The 16,617-nt window shown below is 53.0% G+C and overlaps 1 protein-coding gene across 1 annotated transcript in view; it reads right to left on the reverse strand.

The window, feature by feature from the left end:
- The window catches only part of TET3 (tet methylcytosine dioxygenase 3), a 386,815-nt gene that overhangs the window by 215,309 nt on the left and 154,889 nt on the right, over nt 1–16,617 (reverse strand). The gene's annotated exons all lie outside the window — the stretch shown is intronic.

A 16,617-nucleotide genomic window follows, 5' to 3' on the forward strand; every position in this document is an offset into this window, starting at 1 on the left:
GTAATATGTGACGTCATCAGCAGTGCATTGCGGGCGCGCGAGTTATAGTAAGCTGAACTAACTATAACGGGGGAATTTCAATGGTTTTGTACGAATGAAATGTCCAGCTAACTGTAACATGTGTGAAACCTATAGATTTTTCAGTGAATTTCTAAGGTTTTTTAAATGCTAATTCCTAACTATAACGTGGCTGAAACCTATGGTTTTCTTCAGTGAATTTCTAAGGTTTTTTAAATGCTAATTCCTAACTATAACCTGGCTGAAACCTATCATTTTTTCTGTGAATTTCAAAGGTTTTGTAAATGATAATTTTTAAATGTATTAATTGTTATCTATTTTTTATACTAATTTACTACATTGTTTTAAAGTATTCATTTTGAGATATTTTATATTTTTAAATACATTACATATTTTTAATAGAAATTGGAAAAAAATGATTTTAAAAATATTGAAATTGTAATATATATTTTTTATTTTGTATTTTTTTTATTTATATATATTTTACAAAGCAGGCAATGATATCCTATGGAAGGAAATTCAAGTTACTGGTAGGTACAGTTAAATGTACTTTACAGGAACAGTAGTTAGCTGAAAGGTGCAGCACTGAGGTATCTCCTGATAACAGGTGAGTAAATCGGAATTCGTAGTTCGGCTGATTTTAGAGGAATTTTTAAAGTTCCAAAACTCCACACTTAAATTAATTTCCAAGTGAAACCAGTCAATGTTAGCCTATGCAAGGAAATTCAAGTTACTATAAGTATGGTTAGAATTACATTTCATGATCAGTAGTGGGCTGAAAGATGCAGCACAGAGGTATCTCCTGATAACAGATGAGTAAATCGGAATTCGTAGTTCGGTTGATTTTAGAGGAATAATTAGTTCAATAGTGAAGGAAGAGGGCAGGGCCTGAGGTGACGTGTGCCAACACAATCTGTGGCGCGTTTTAGGTTAGGGAATTAATTCCTCTTCAATCCTGCGGTCCCCTGTGAGCCAACTAGCCCACCATGTACCTCCTGTATGCGCCAGGGAGCTGCATTGCAGAGAGGTGTTCAGAGGGCACGCCCCCTTTTTCCAACACTCTGCAACGCAGCTCCGTGGTGTTTACTGGAGGTACCTGATGGACTAGTTGGCCCCTAGGGGACCTCTGGATTGAGGAGGAATTAATTCCCCAACTTAAAACGCACCACAGGGCATGTTTGCACACATATCACCTCAAGCCCCGCCCCCTACCTTCACCACTGTGCAAACACGCCCAGTAGCGCGTTCTAAGTTGGGAGATTAAGTCCCCTTGCATACTGGGGGTCCATGGGGGCTAACTAGCCCACCAGGAACCTCCAGTATGCGCCAGGGGGCTGCATTGCAGAGAGGTGTAAAAAGGGGCGTGGCCTCATTACACCTCTCTGCAATGCAGCCCCCTGGCGCGTTTGCAGAGGGGGAACTAATCCCCCTTGCATACTGGTGGTCCCTGGGGGCCAACTAGCCCACCAGGAACCTCCAATTTGCGCCAGAGGGCTGCGTTGCAGAGAGGTGTAATGAGGCCACGCGCCTTTTTACATCTCTCTGCAACGAAGCCCCTTGGCGCATTTGCAGAGGGGGAACTAATTCCCCTTGCATACTAGGGGTCCCTGGGGGCTGCGTTGCATAGAGGTGTTCTGAGGCCACGCCCCTTTTTACACCGCTCTGCAATGCAGCCCCCTGGCGCATACTTGAGGTTCCTGGTAGGCTAGTTGCCCCCCAGGGACCCCCAGTATTGTATTGTATTGGGTTTGTATAGCGCCTGAATCGACTCAAAGAGTATCTCTGCGCTTAGGTGGGTGCATATTATTCTAGGGAGAACTATTGAATTCTTTAGAAACAAGCATTTTCAATGCAATAGGTCTCGCAGTTGTGAGAGTTTGAGCTATTGGCATTGTGCGTGGGTGAGTGGTGTTGCGTGGGTGAGTGGCGTTGCGTGGGTGAGTGGCGTTGCGTGGGTGAGTGGCGTTGCGTGTGTGAGTGGCGTTGCGTGTGTGAGTGGCGTTGCGTGTGTGCGTGGCGTTGCGTGTGTGCGTGGCGTTGCGTGTGTGCGTGGCGTTGCGTGTGTGCGTGGCGTTGCGTGTGTGCGTGGCGTTGCGTGTGTGCGTGGCGTTGCGTGTGTGCGTGGCGTTGCGTGTGTGCGTGGCGTTGCGTGTGTGCGTGGCGTGTGTGAGTGGCGTTGCGTGTGTGAGTGGCGTTGCGTGTGTGAGTGGCGTTGCATGTGTGAGTGGCGTTGCATGTGTGAGTGGCGTTGCGTGTGTTAGTGGCGTTGCGTGTGTTAGTGGCGTTGCGTGGGTGAGTGTGGTGTTGCGTGGGTGAGTGTGGTGTTGCGTGGGTGAGTGTGGTGTTGCGTGGGTGTGAGTGGCGTTGCGTGTCTGTAAGTGTTGCTGTGTGGGTGAAAGTGGCACAGAGCCTTTGATGTGGCCACTTACTGATTAGCATTATTAAAATCTGCATGAAAATGTATTTTATTATTACTATTTATTCTTTGCCAAGCACTCATCACTGATCTGGGCAGCAGTCAAAGTGCATAAATAAAAGTAAGTGAACTCTGATCCTGGGGGATTTTGGTAGATGTTTACGTACAGACATACACAATACAACGCACATACCTTAAATGGAAAATATAAATGCAACTTACCTTTATCTGTCGGGAAAAAAAATTGGGTAGGAAAACTAGTTTGGTTAATGCAATCACTTTAGGCCCCTGCATGCTACAAGCGGGGACGCATTTTTAGTTTGAAGAATGTGATAAGCTGAAGGAGGAGGGGGTGCGAGGGATGAGGGAACACGGCCTGGGGGAAGCTGGCTGGGGAGGGGGAGGAGAAATGCAAGGAAGTTAGGGGAGGAGAAGCCGAGAAGCCGCAGAGCGCACGCTGGGCGAAGCCCTTTGATGTGCTGTGCGGCAAATGGAGGGAGGCTGATGCGCGTTCATGTTTGAACACGTGGTTCACATGAACTGCATGAAAACGCCATGAAAACGCCAGCAAAAAGCTGGTGGTTTCATGAGCATTTTCAGCACTTGAATTCTCCTTCCTCAATGCGCATTTAAGGTCACGAGACCTAACAAAAAAGAGTGGTTTTAAGCAATTTTCTAAAAATAAGATGATTTGAACATTCTCTTAATGAAAGAGGGAGGTCATTCCAATACCTGGGGCCGAGGTATGAAAGAGACTTGCCTCCCTGACTTTCTTTCCTAATTCTGGGAACTATCAACAAAGATTTGGTACTGGAACGCAGGGCTCTCAACGGGTGGTAGGAAATAAACTTTTTGGATAGATAGCTGGGACCAAGATTGTGTAGTGCCTTGTGAACAATACAGCATATCTTAAACTTTATTCGTTGGCGTATTGGGAGCCAATGTAATTTTAGAAGGAGAGGTCGGGAAGCACATGAAGATGGCATGCTCAAGACCAGACGGGCGGCCGTATTTTGCAACACTTGTAATTTGCTCATTGATGCTTCATTAACAGAGAGCAGCAGACCATTGCAATAGTCTAAGCGACTTAGTATGAGTGCCTGGACCAAGGTCTTTCGGACAGAGTCTGGGAGTAAAGGAAAGACTCGTCGAAGTAAGCCCAGGGTATGAAAGTAAACACCTAATGTCTGACCAACATGCTCTTTAAAAGAAAGAGCTTGGTCTAACCGAACTCCCAAGTATGCAAGGGGAATTAGTTCCCCCTCTGCAAACGTGCCCCCCGATCCTGTTTTTTTCTTTACTTTTAAGAAGGGGGACTGTGTAGACCCCCTTCTTTTTCTTTTTTTTTTTGGGCCCTGGGGACCCCATCCCCCACGGCCTGCCCTCAAGTTTAATTTAAAAAAATAATAATAATAAATCGGGAAGGGGGCCGCTTTGCCCCCCTCCCAAGGCCATACTCTGCCCCGAGGACCCCATCCCCCGGGGCCGGCCAACATTTAAAAAAAAAAATTATTTTATTTTTTGGGGTGGGGGGCTAACATGCTGCTACCCATGGAGAAAAGCAATCCGCTTTGGGTTTTGAAAGAGAGAGCAGGTTTCCTGCTCTCTCTTTCAAAAACCAAAGCAGTTTGCTATGGTAGGGCGGGAGCCGCGAGGCTCCCACCCTACCATAGCTAACAGCAGTGTCCCGGGGGTAGGCACCCTGGGACACTGCAAGAGCCGGCCCTGGGGGGTGGCGGTCCCCAGGGCCAATGAAGGGCACCAGGAGGGGGGCCGCGCTGCCCCAGTCCCATCATTTGTAAAGCCCCAGGGGGTGGCGGTCCCCGGGACTGGAGGGTCTGTCACGGACCCCCCTATTTTAAAACATTAGTGCCCCGGGGAGGTGGCGGTCCCCGGGGCTTGTGGGGGGCTTGAGCCCCCCCCACACAGGTTTTTTTAAAAATTGATTTAAAACAAAGCCCGGGGGGGGGTGACATGCCCCGGGGCTGCCGGGGGCCGTGAGCCCCCCGCATATTTCGTAATAAAGCCCCGGGGGTGGCGGTCCCCGGGGCTTAGGGTGCCTTAGAGGCCCCCCATCATTCATATCGAAGCCCCGGGGGGTAGCGGTCCCCGGGGTTTTGGGGGGGCCGTGTGCCTCCCCGCTATTATAATTACTTTGCCCCGGGGGGATTGGGTCCCCCCCACACTTTTTTTTTATGCCCCCTGAGATTTGGTTCCCCCGGGGGCTAATTTGAAAAAAAAGCGCACTGGTTTTTTTTTTCCCCCACAGGGTACGCGTACCCACACGTATCCCGCGATTTAAAAAAACAACTATTTTGGCCTTGGGGTCTTTGTGGGACCCCTCAGCAGGCCTAGGGAGTCAGGGTGTTTCTACCCTGCCCCCTTTGTGTGTTTTTCACGTTTCTTTAGCTGCCATCACCTTCCCAAAGACGACAATCCACGGCACCCAATTGCTTAGAACTGATTTCGGCAAATGCTCACTCTAACGAAATAAATCAGTTCTAAGCAATTGGGTTCCGTGCATTGCCGTCTTTGGGAAGGTGATGACAGATGTTGGATTTATTGGGTTACGCTAACCCGCCACGGCCCGCCATCGCATGAGGCTCGGGTTGAAGCGAAAACATGTGTTAGAATATAAATATATATATATATATATATATATATATATATATATATACACATACACACACATATATACACACATATACACACACACACATACAGAACCGCCCGGTTCCCTCGCTCTCAACAGTATGGGTGCGCAGTTCGCATAGACATCACCGCAAATAATATTACAGTTCACCACATCTCCATCATAGAAACCACACTGCGCACCCCAGCTCCATCATGAAAATTCCTTTAATCCTTCTTCCGAGAAAATCGCTAATACACGCGTTCACGATTTCTCGGAAGAAGGATTAAAGGAATTTTCATGATAAAGCTAGAGTGTGATGCGTGGTTTCTATGATGGAGACGTGGCGAACTGTAATAAATATATTTTCCCTCCTTTGCTTGCGATACCGCTGCCACCACCAAACCAGAGGGCGCGTCGTCATTACCGGTCACCCAAGCCAGACACGGTAAAATATCCAACATCAGCCCCATTCACAAGGAGGAGAGACAACGCCGTGTGGTGATGTTATTTAGCTTTAAATGTCGATCTTCAACGCGTTTCGCCTGTACCAGCAGGCTTGTTCATGAATAAAGTTTTCACATTACAAAAGCACCATTTTTAAACTTAGTGCATGTGACGAAGGTCACGTGAGACTACATAGCGATGAAGCTAAACAGACTCGTAGTTTTTAACGGTCTACAGTTCTTCTTACTTCAGCAAACGTAAGTATATTTGTTATTGCAAATCAATTTGAACGTAAGTTCATTAGACATCTTTAAGAACACAAGATTTTCGAAACTGAAGAAACATTTTGCGATCAACCAGGGATCTAACACTGTCACATCGATCTCTGGAACAGGGGATGATTTACCTGGAGCTTTGCAGGTCAATGATACGGATCTGTATGAGGCTTACAAACAGTTAAATAACAAACATTGCTACACCAGAATAACATCAGACACCATGACACAGAGCCACCAATTGTATAATTCAGAGTTGTGTGATTAGTATGGGCAAGGGATGCTTACAATGGACGAGTACAAGTTTCTGAAAATGACCAATCCAGTTGCGCCTGTTTTATGTCGAGCCTATGCCATCCCGTAGGGATGGGGGGCGAGATTTATAGTAAGGCTTCCGAAAAGTCTCCCCAAACTGTGGATTTAGTACAATTTATCCGAGGCAGGCGCGTGCACATCGCCAGCCACTTCCCACACCATGCCTCGGCATCAGACTTCAAAGGAAGCGTGTTGGACCCGGCCTCGTGGCGTGGTTCCACTCCTCCCGTATTGCGGGCCCTGGACGGCATCGACCCCTGTCCTCCCCCCTGAAGCTACCCTCACCAACCTTCAACGAGAGCCGCCACTCCTGGTGACCCCCGTCTCTCCCCCTCAGGAACACGGCGACCACTACTCGCCCCACTCTGCTGGTCCGGCCCCTACCCCGGGCCGCCATCTCAGGCCCCGACTCCATCTTGGGCCCTCCACGTCCGGACCACGTGGCCTCGGCCCGACCTCGGCCGCGGCCCCAGCAAAGCCACGACATCGAGGCACCAAGATCCGACCAGGTGGTAAAGCGGCCACTTGACGGATCAAGGAGGAGAGGAGTTTCGATGGCCCTCCAGCCGTCCCCGGACGCCTGGTTTCGATCGCCCTCCGGCCTCCCTGGGCGCTGGCTCCACCCCCCTGCTGGGTGTCTGGACCCTCTCATCCCGGCCCCTCTGACCCCCAGGCGCGAGGGTCCGGACATCAAAGGACTCCAGACCTATATCTGGGGCAGCTCTGGAATGGGTCAGCAGTTGTATCCTGGAGTCGAGAGCCCTGCTGATTGAATCGCGGCTGACCCTGAGAAGAACTCGCTACTTTGAACCCTGGAACCTCGGAGCCCTGCTGACCTGGTCGCGGCCCCCCTACTTGCTGAGAAGAAGATCCTCACGGAACATCGGAGCCCTGCTGACTCTGTCGCGGCCCGACCTCGCTGAACCATCCTCGGAGCCCTGCTGACGCTGTCGCGGCCCGAGCTCGCTGAACCATCCTCGGAGCCCTGCTGACGCTGTTGCGGCCCGACCACGCTGAACCATCCTCGGAGCCCTGCCGACGCTGTCACGGCCCGACCACGCTGAACCATCTTCGGAGCCCTGCTGATGACGTTGCGGCTCGACCTTGCGGAACCCCCCAGCTCGAGGATTGAGAGCTGTGCGTAGAGTATCCCTGTGCCAGGCTGGTACTAAGACTGTCCCGCTACCCCCTTCCCACAGTTACCGAGACATTAAGGATCCCTCGATCCGTTTGTACATATTGCTGAGAGAACCTACCTTTATTGCTGATAAAGACTCTAAGAATCTACCCTCTTGTGTCGTGTCCCTTTGTAGTGGTGTGATTGCTCGGCTGTTACGATTCTAGGAGAGGAGCCTCGCCAAGGAGGCCTCTCTACGGCGCTCGGCCAACTCCAGAAGGAGAGGTGGGTCTCGGGGGGGGGGGGTCGGGGGGGGGGTCAGTCAGACATCTTCTGCCTCCCTTGGGATCGCCTTTCTAACATTGGTGGCAGGCGGTGCGATCCGAGCCGATGCAAATCGTACAGAGAGTAACTCACCCACTACTGACAGAAACACACCACAACCATGAGTACCAAAGAAACCAGACCGACCGCGGAGTTCCAGAAGGAACGGTTGGAAGAATATACCCACAAAGAATTGAAACAATTCTGCAAGGACCTGGGCATCGCTACCACTGGACTAAGCACCAAGGACGATGATTTCCAGCAGGCCCTACAAACATGGCTGGAGGCAAGAGCGACGCTACCCCAGATCGAAGATGACACGGTCCCAGACATGCACCCGGAAACCCTCGCAACCCCAGCGGAGGAAAGAAATGCCAACGTAGACACGGGCCTCTCCCACGAAGACGCCCGAGAGCGATAAAGGAGCCGGCTCCACGAATTGGAGCTCGCCCGACTCCGTTTGGACGGAGAACTACAGCTGGCCGAGAAAAAGATAGCCCTTGAGCAACTACGGCTGCAAGGAGACCTGGAGGAGAAACGAAGGCAGAGGGACTTAGAGGAGAAGAAGCTCACGTTTGAGCACGAGCGTGGCTTAAAAGAGCTTGAGATCAAGGCCAAACATGGGGAGGCCAGCGCCTCCGGGAACCGAAGCCCACCTCCTCCTGCGGACACGAAGGTCCACATCCCCAAAGATGTCGTCCAAGAATACTATAAAAACGACGACATCCAACAATGGTTTAAGGCCTACGAGGTAGCCATGGCCTCTCATCGAATACCCCAAAAAGACTGGGGTGCCGGCTTGTGGGGGAAGTTCGTCAGCGAAGGGAGAGACACCCTGCTAGAGCTCCCAGATGCCGAGATGACCTCTTACGAACATATGAAAGACGCCCTACTTTCTCGCTATGGACTCACCCCCGAGATGTACCGGCAGCGATTCCGAGACTGTAAGAAAATCCCCGGTACTACATGGGTGGAGTACGTGAACTTCTATAGCAGAGCCCTAGAGGGGTGGATCAAAGGCAGCCAGGTCACCACCTACGAGCAGCTGTTCAACCTCATTGTATGGGAGCACCTCTCCAAAAACTGTTTTGTCGAACTCAGACAGCATCTCCTCGACAGCAAGCTGACCGAGCCATGTAAACTCGCCGTCGAGGCCGATCGATGGGTGAGCACCAGGGTCCCCCGGAACTCGATGGGAGACTACGGCCGAAACCCCCAGGGGCCCCCCCGACAGCGAGGCAGCGGAGGAGGCCAGAACAGGAACCGAGACTCCCCCGTGGTGCCGCCCCGGAGTCCACCCCGGGGGCCGCCCCCGACCCACACTTCGCCATCCCTGGCCAGAAGAGGGGCCCCCCCAGCATGGCCGGGGACCCGCTCGAACGCTACCTGCTACAAATGCCAGCGGCCCGGTCACTATGCCAGTGACCCCCACTGCCCGATGAACCAACGACCCGGCACCACCGGTCCTCCAAACTGCCAGATCGCTGCAGCCGCCCTGGGAGACGAAAGGGGCGAAGAAGAGAACTATGACGAAGACCAGACCGAGTGGGAGCCCGCCGCCATGTCCCTGGTATGTCTAGGCTAAAGAGACATGCTCCCCCGGGCCCCGATCCCGGGCAACACTCAGAAGTACCGCCAGCGGGTCACCATTAATGGGCGCCGGGCCGAAGCTCTCCACGACACCGGAGTCAGCGTGACGGCCGTCCGTTGCCACTTGGTGATCCCCGACCAGATCCTGCCCAATGTGCTGTGCCCAGTATGGTCGGCGGACAATTCAGAGAGCCTGTGCCAGATGGCACGAATCCCCTTCGAGTGGGGGGGGGGTGTCGGGCATGCTGAAAGTGACCGTCCAGGACGATGCCCCCGTGGACTGCCTCCTCGGGAATGACTTAGAAAGTTCCCCCTGGGCCCACGTCGAGCGGAGAGAGCATCTGGGGATGCTAGGCCTTCCCGAGTGGGTCTGTGCGACCACCCGATCCATGGCCGCCCGGGCCACCGCCCCGACTGAATCTACCCCAACGGAAGAACCGGAGTGGCCCGCGCCTCCGCCGCCCTCCGCCCCCGAAGACGCCGACCCTGAGCCCGGCCCACTGGGGCCCACCCGTGAAGAGATTGCCGAGCTCAGCGACCTCCCAGAACTAGCCCAATGGCGCCAAGAAGGTGGCCCCACACGAGAGCAGTTCCATCAAGAACAGAAAGCGTGTCCCTCCCTCGAGGGAACCCGACAGCAAGCCGCCGCTCAAGCCGCCGGAGACCCATCGGGGTCCCACTGGGTCTATTGGGACAACGATCTCCTCTACAGCGAACAGAAGATTGCCGAACTGGGGGCCAGCCGGGTGCTGGTGGTCCCCCTCCGATTCAGAGACTTCCTCCTGAACCTGGCACATGATGTGCCCCTCGCCCGGCACCTGGGGCAGGACAAAACCTACAGCCGCCTGGTGACCCATTTCTACTGGCCAAAAATGAGAAATGATGTGAACAATCACTGCCTGACTTGCCGGACTTGCCCAACCTGCCAAGCCAGCGGTAAGAGCGGAGGGAAGCACAAGGCCCCCCTTCAACCCTTCCCAGTCGTCAACACCCCATTCGAGCGGGTGGGGCTCGACATTGTGGGGCCTCTGGAGCCCTGAACCTCTCAAGGTCACCGTTTTATTCTCGTCCTGGTGGACCATGCCACCCGCTATCCCGAAGCCATCCCTCTCCGGACCGTGACGGCCCCCGTGGTGGGCCGGGCGCTGATGGGGATCTTCTCCCGGGTGGGCTTCCCCGAGAAGTCGTCAGTGACCGGGGTACGAACTTAATTTCCCGATACATGAAGTCCCTGTGGCAACAGTGCGGGGTCACGTACAAGTTTACGACCCCCTACCACCCCCAAGGGAATGGACTGGTGGAACTTTTCAATCGAACCCTCAAGGGGATGATCATGGGCCTGGAAGAGCCCTTGCGACGCCAATGGGACGTGTTGCAGCCCTGCCTCCTCTTCGCCTATCGGGAGGTCCCTCAGAAATCCCTGGGGTTCAGCCCCTTCGAACTCTTGTACGGACACCCCGTCCGGGGTCCCCTCAGCCTGGTCAAAGAGGGCTGGGAGGTTGCAGTCCGAGACGCTCCCCCCGACGTCTACCGGTACCTCCTGACCCTCCGAAACCAGACTCGGAAGTTCCGGGAACTTTCCAAGGCCAACCTCGAGGCCAGCCAAGAGGAGATGAAATGCTGGTAAGACCAGAACGCCTCTTCCATTGAGTTCGAGCCAGCCCAACAGGTCTGGGTCATGTCCCCGGTCGAACCCTGTGGCCTCCAGGACAAGTGGACTGGGCCCTTCAAAGTGGTGGAGCGCAAGAGCCCTGTCACCTACATGGTGGACATGGAGTCCCCCAGGAACCCCCTCCAGGTCCTCCACACCAACAGGCTCAAGCCTCACTTTGTCCAAACGGAACTTAGCCTGCTGATGGCTACTGATGGCGGGGCCAAAGACGACTCCGAGCCCCTACCGGACCTCCTGAGCACCTCCGAGAAAGACGGCTCCGTAGAGGGGGTCACCCTCTCCTCCGCCCTGACCCCAGAACAGCACCAGGACTGCCAAAAGCTGTTGGGTCAATTCACAGACTTGTTTTCTCTCACCCCCGGAGTCACCCAGTGGTGCGTCCACGATGTCGACACCGGGGACAGCCCGCCTGTGCGACACCGGGCCTACAGAGTTCCCGACCGAGTTCGGACCTGCATTCAATCGGAGGTCTCCAAGATGCTAGCCCTGGGGGTGGTCGAACCCTCTGACAGTCCATGGGCCAGTCCCGTCGTCCTGGTCCCAAAAGCCGCCGCCCCTGGCGCCACTCCCGAACTGCGATTTTGTGTAGACTACCGGGGGCTGATTGCCGTCACCCGGACCGATGCCCGCCCCATTCCCCGGGCCGATGAACTGATCGACCACCTGGGGGCGGCCTGCTACCTGAGCACATTCGACCTAACCTCCGGCTACTGGCAGCCCAAGAGCGCTCCGCGTTCTCAACCCCCGATGGCCATTACCACTTCAGGGTGATGCCCTTCGGGATGAAAAACGCCCCCGCAACCTTCTAGAGGCTGGTGAATAAGGTGCTGGCAGGGCTAGAAGAGTTCAGCGCCGCATATCTGGACGATATTGCGGTGTACCGCCTCCACTGGGCCGAGCACCTCAAGCACCTCTGGGAGGTCCTGACGGCCCTCAGATGGGCCGGACTGACCATAAAAGCAAGCAAATGCCAGATCGGCCAAGGGTCCGTGACCTATCTGGGACACCAAGTGGGGAGCGGCCATGTGGCTCCCCTTCAACCCAAGATCGACGCCATCATGGCCTGGGAGCCCCCGGTCACCCAGACAGCAGTCAGAGCCTTCCTAGGGCTCACTGGGTATTACCGGCGCTTCGTGAAGAATTATGGGAGCATTGTGGGCCCCCTCACTGAACTCACTTCCAAGAAGCAGCCACTGAAGGTGCACTGGACACCCGAGTGTCAGGCCGCCTTTGAGACTCTGAAGATAGCGATGTGTACCGCCCCCGTGCTCCAAGCCCCCGACTACAGCCGGGAATTCGTAGTCCAAACCGATGCGTCGGAGCACGGTGTCAGGGCGGTCCTTTCCCAAACCAACCCCGAAGGAGTTGATCAACCTGTGGCCTTCATCAGCCGACGTCTGCTGGCCCGAGAGCAACGCTGGAGCACCATTGAATGAGAGGCCTTCGCCGTGGTGTGGGCCCTCAAAAAACTCCGACCCTATCTTTTCGGCACCCACTTCCGGGTGCAAACTGACCACCGGCCTTTGCGGTGGTTGATGCAGATGCGAGGAGAGAACCCAAAGTTGCTGCGATGGTCCATCTCCCTACAAGGGATGGACTTCACTGTGGAACATCGCCCCGGCAACGACCACGCCAACGCCGACGGCCTGTCCCACTTCTTCCGCCTCGGCGAGGAGAACCCCCAAGAAGATGGGTGACTCTCCCTGCCTTCAGCTGGGGGGGGACGTGTGTTGGACCCGGCCTCGTGGCGTGGTCCCACTCCTCCCGCATGGCGGGCCCTGGACGGCATCGTCCCCTGTCCTCCCCCCTGAAGCTACCCTCTCCAACCTTCAACGAGAGCCGCCACTCCTGGCGACCCCCGGCTCTCCCCCTCAGGAACACGGCGACCCCTACTCGCCCCACTCTGCTGGTCCGGCCCCTACCCCGGGCCGCCATCTCAGGCCCCGACTCCATCTTGGGCCCTCCGCGTCCGGACCACGTGGCCTCGGCCCGACCTCGGCCGCGGCCCCAGCGAAGCCCCGACATCGAGGCACCAAGATCCGACCATGTGGTAAAGCGGCCACTTGACGGATCAAGGAGGAGGGGAGGTTTGATGACCCTCCAGCCGTCCCCGGACGCCTGGTTTCGATCGCCCTCCGGCCTCCCTGGGTGCTGGCTCCACCCCCCTGCTGGGTGTCTGGACCCTCTCATCCCGGCCCCTCTGACCCCCAGGCGCGAGGGTCCGGACATCAAAGGACTCCAGACCTATACCTGGGGCAGCTCTGGAATGGGTCAGCAGTTGTATCCTGGAGTCGAGAGCCCTGCTGATTGAATCGCGGCTGACCCTGAGAAGAACTCGCTACTTTGAACCCTGGAACCTCGGAGCCCTGCTGACCTGGTCACGGCCCCCCTACTTGCTGAGAAGAAGATCCTCACGGAACATCGGAGCCCTGCTGACTCTGTCGCGGCCCGACCTCGCTGAACCATCCTCGGAGCCCTGCTGACGCTGTCGCGGCCCGACCTCGCTGAACCATCCTCGGAGCCCTGCTGACGCTGTCGCGGCCCGACCTCGCTGAACCATCCTCGGAGCCCTGCTGACGCTGTCGCGGCCCGACCACGCTGAACCATCTTCGGAGCCCTGCTGACGACATCGCGGCTCGACCTTGCGGAACCCCCCAGCTCGAGGATTGAGAGCTGTGCGTAGGGTATCCCTGTGCCAGGCTGGTACTAACACTGTCCAGCTACCCCCTTCACACAGTTACCGAGACATTAAGGATCTCTCGATCCGTTTCTACATATTGCTGAGAGAACCTACCTTTATTGCTGATAAAGACTCGAAGAATCTACCCTCTTGTGTGGTGTCCCTTTGTAGTGGTGTGATTACTCGGCTGTTACGATTCTAGGAGAGGAGCCTCGCCAAGGAGGCCTCTCGACGGCGCTTGGCCAACTCCAGAAGGAGAGGTGGGTCTCGGGGGGGGTCAGTCAGACATCTTCTGCCTCCCCTGGGATCGCCTTTCTAACAAAGCGGCTCCCCCGCTCCCCCCAATCAGACTACAAAGGAAGCCACTCCCCCGCATCACCCTCCTCACACTCTCCTAACGAGTCTTCCTTCTCCCGCATGTGACCCTACTTGCACCCTCTCGGATCCATCTTCATTATTTTCTGCTTTTCCCGGTTTCCGCCACACAATCCACTCCTTTGTGTCTCCTTTATGGCCTCTTTCCTACTTAACTTTTCATCCCTTCTCCTTTAATCCCATTTCCACTTTCTCACAACCCCTTTGAGCACTCTGCTCTTAACATTTGTGTTTCTCTCTGTCTTATGAGGTCTGCCCTGCCACCATTTACTTTGGACTCCCACACACCCTCACACCTCCTCACCCTCACAAACCCTCACAAACCCTCACCCTCAAACAGCCTCACACGCCCTCACAACCCTCACCCACCCTCATCCTCACAGCCTCACACCACCCCACCGTCACCCACCCTCTCACCCTCACCCAACCTCTCACCCTCACCCAGCCTCTCACCCTCACACTCTCACCCTCACATCCCCTCACCCTCACATCCCCTCCCTCACCCTCCCCTCCTAACCCGCCTCATCTCCCCCTCACCCTCACACCCCCTCACACCCTCACACACCCCCTCTCACCCCCTCATCACACACCCCCTCACCACACACCCCCTCACCCTCACACACCCCCTCAGCCTCACACCACCCCACCCTCACCCACCCTCTCACCCTCACACACCCTCTCACACTCACACCCCCCACACCCTAACACCCCCTCACCTTCACACCCCCTCACCATCACACACCCTCTCACCCTCACACCCCCTCACCCCGCCACCCTCACCACCCTCACCCCTGTCAGTCACCCTCAGCCTCACACCCTCCACCCCCTCACAACCCCATACCCTCACACACCCTCACCCTCCTCACACACCCTCAACCTCACCCCCCAACCCTCACTCCCCCTCACCCCCACACCATTCATCCTCACAACCCCCTCACCCTCACAACCCCCTCACCCTCACAACCTCCTCACCCTCACAACCCCCTCACCCCTCACAACCCCCTCACCCCCTCACACCCCCGCACAGCGTAACAAAGCACAGTGTAACAAAGCACAGTGTAACAAAGCACAGTGTAACAAAGCACAGCGTAACACAACATAGCGTAACACAGCATAACACAACGCAGCATAACACAACATAGCATAACACAACATAGCATAACACAACATAGCATAACACAACATAGCATAACACAACATAGCATAACACAACATAGCATAACACAACATAGCATAACACAACATAGCATAACACAACATAGCATAACACAACATAGCATAACACAACATAGCATAACACAACATAGCATATAACATAGCATAACAACATAGCATAACAACATAGCATAACAACATAGCATAACAACATAGCATAACAACATAGCATAACAACATAGCATAACAACATAGCATAACAACATAGCAAAACACAACATAGCAAAACACAACATAGCAAAACACAACATAGCAAAACACAACAAAACCGAGCATACTTAACGAAAGATAGCAAAGCATAGCAAAACATAGCATAACAAAACACAACAAAAGATAGCATAACAAAACACAACATAGCATAGCAAAACAAAGCTTAGCATAGCATAACAAATCATAACATAACAAAACATAGCAAAACAAAGCATAGCATAAGAAAAGACAACAAAACATAGCATAGCATTACAAAACATAGCATAGCAAAACACAACAAAACATAGCATATCATTATAAAATACAACAAAACATAGCATAGCATAACAAAACAAAACATAGCAAAACACCACAAAACATAGCATTGCGTAACAAAACACAACAAAACATAGCAAAACAAAACATATAATAGCATAGCAAAACATAGCATACCAAACAACACAAAACATAGCAAAGCATAACAAAACATAGCATACCAAAACAAAGCATAGCATAATAAAACACAACACAACATAGCATAACAAAACATAGCATAACAAAGCATAGCATAATAAAACACAACAAAACATAGCATGACAAAACATAGCATAACAAAGCATAGCAAAACATAGCATGGCATAACAAAACATAGCATGGCATAACAAAACATAGCATGGCATAACAAAACATAGCATGGCATAACAAAGCATAACAAATCAAAGCATAGGATAGCAAAACATAGCATAGCATAACAAAACAAAACATAGGATAGCAAAACAAAACATAGCATAGCATACAGCATCCCTCAGCACCACCACAGCTTCACTCGTTCGCCACCACAGCTTCACTCGTTCGCCATCACAACATCACTCAGCGCCACCACAGCATCAATCTGTGCAACCATTCATCAACAACTGGTTCAAATATGTTCTCTCAATGCTTCAAGCTTTATTACAAATGTAACAAAAAGATGTTAATATTTCACTTCTGTTCTTGGATTTTCGTCAAAATAAAATACACTGAACATAATCTTCACAAAAGTTATTTACAAAAGTTGAAGCTATTGCCATTATAAATTACAATAACTTTGATTTAAGTAGTAATTATTTAAAAATAAATAAATGCCATTGTTATTTGTAATATCAATACATGTAAGTCACGTATATACAACACATATTGCATTACAAATGCTATAGGTGTCACATTTGCGAAAGTTATAACTATTGGCACTGTAAGTGACAAAGCTATTAATTTAGTTATTTTCAAAAACAAAACAAATAAAAAAATTGTCATTTACAATACCAAGAGCTTTCTTAATGTGAGACCTATTGCATTGCAAATGCTTGTTATCT

This window comes from Lissotriton helveticus, chromosome 11 (assembly GCF_964261635.1).
Source record: "Lissotriton helveticus chromosome 11, aLisHel1.1, whole genome shotgun sequence".
Classification (NCBI taxonomy): domain Eukaryota; kingdom Metazoa; phylum Chordata; class Amphibia; order Caudata; family Salamandridae; genus Lissotriton; species Lissotriton helveticus.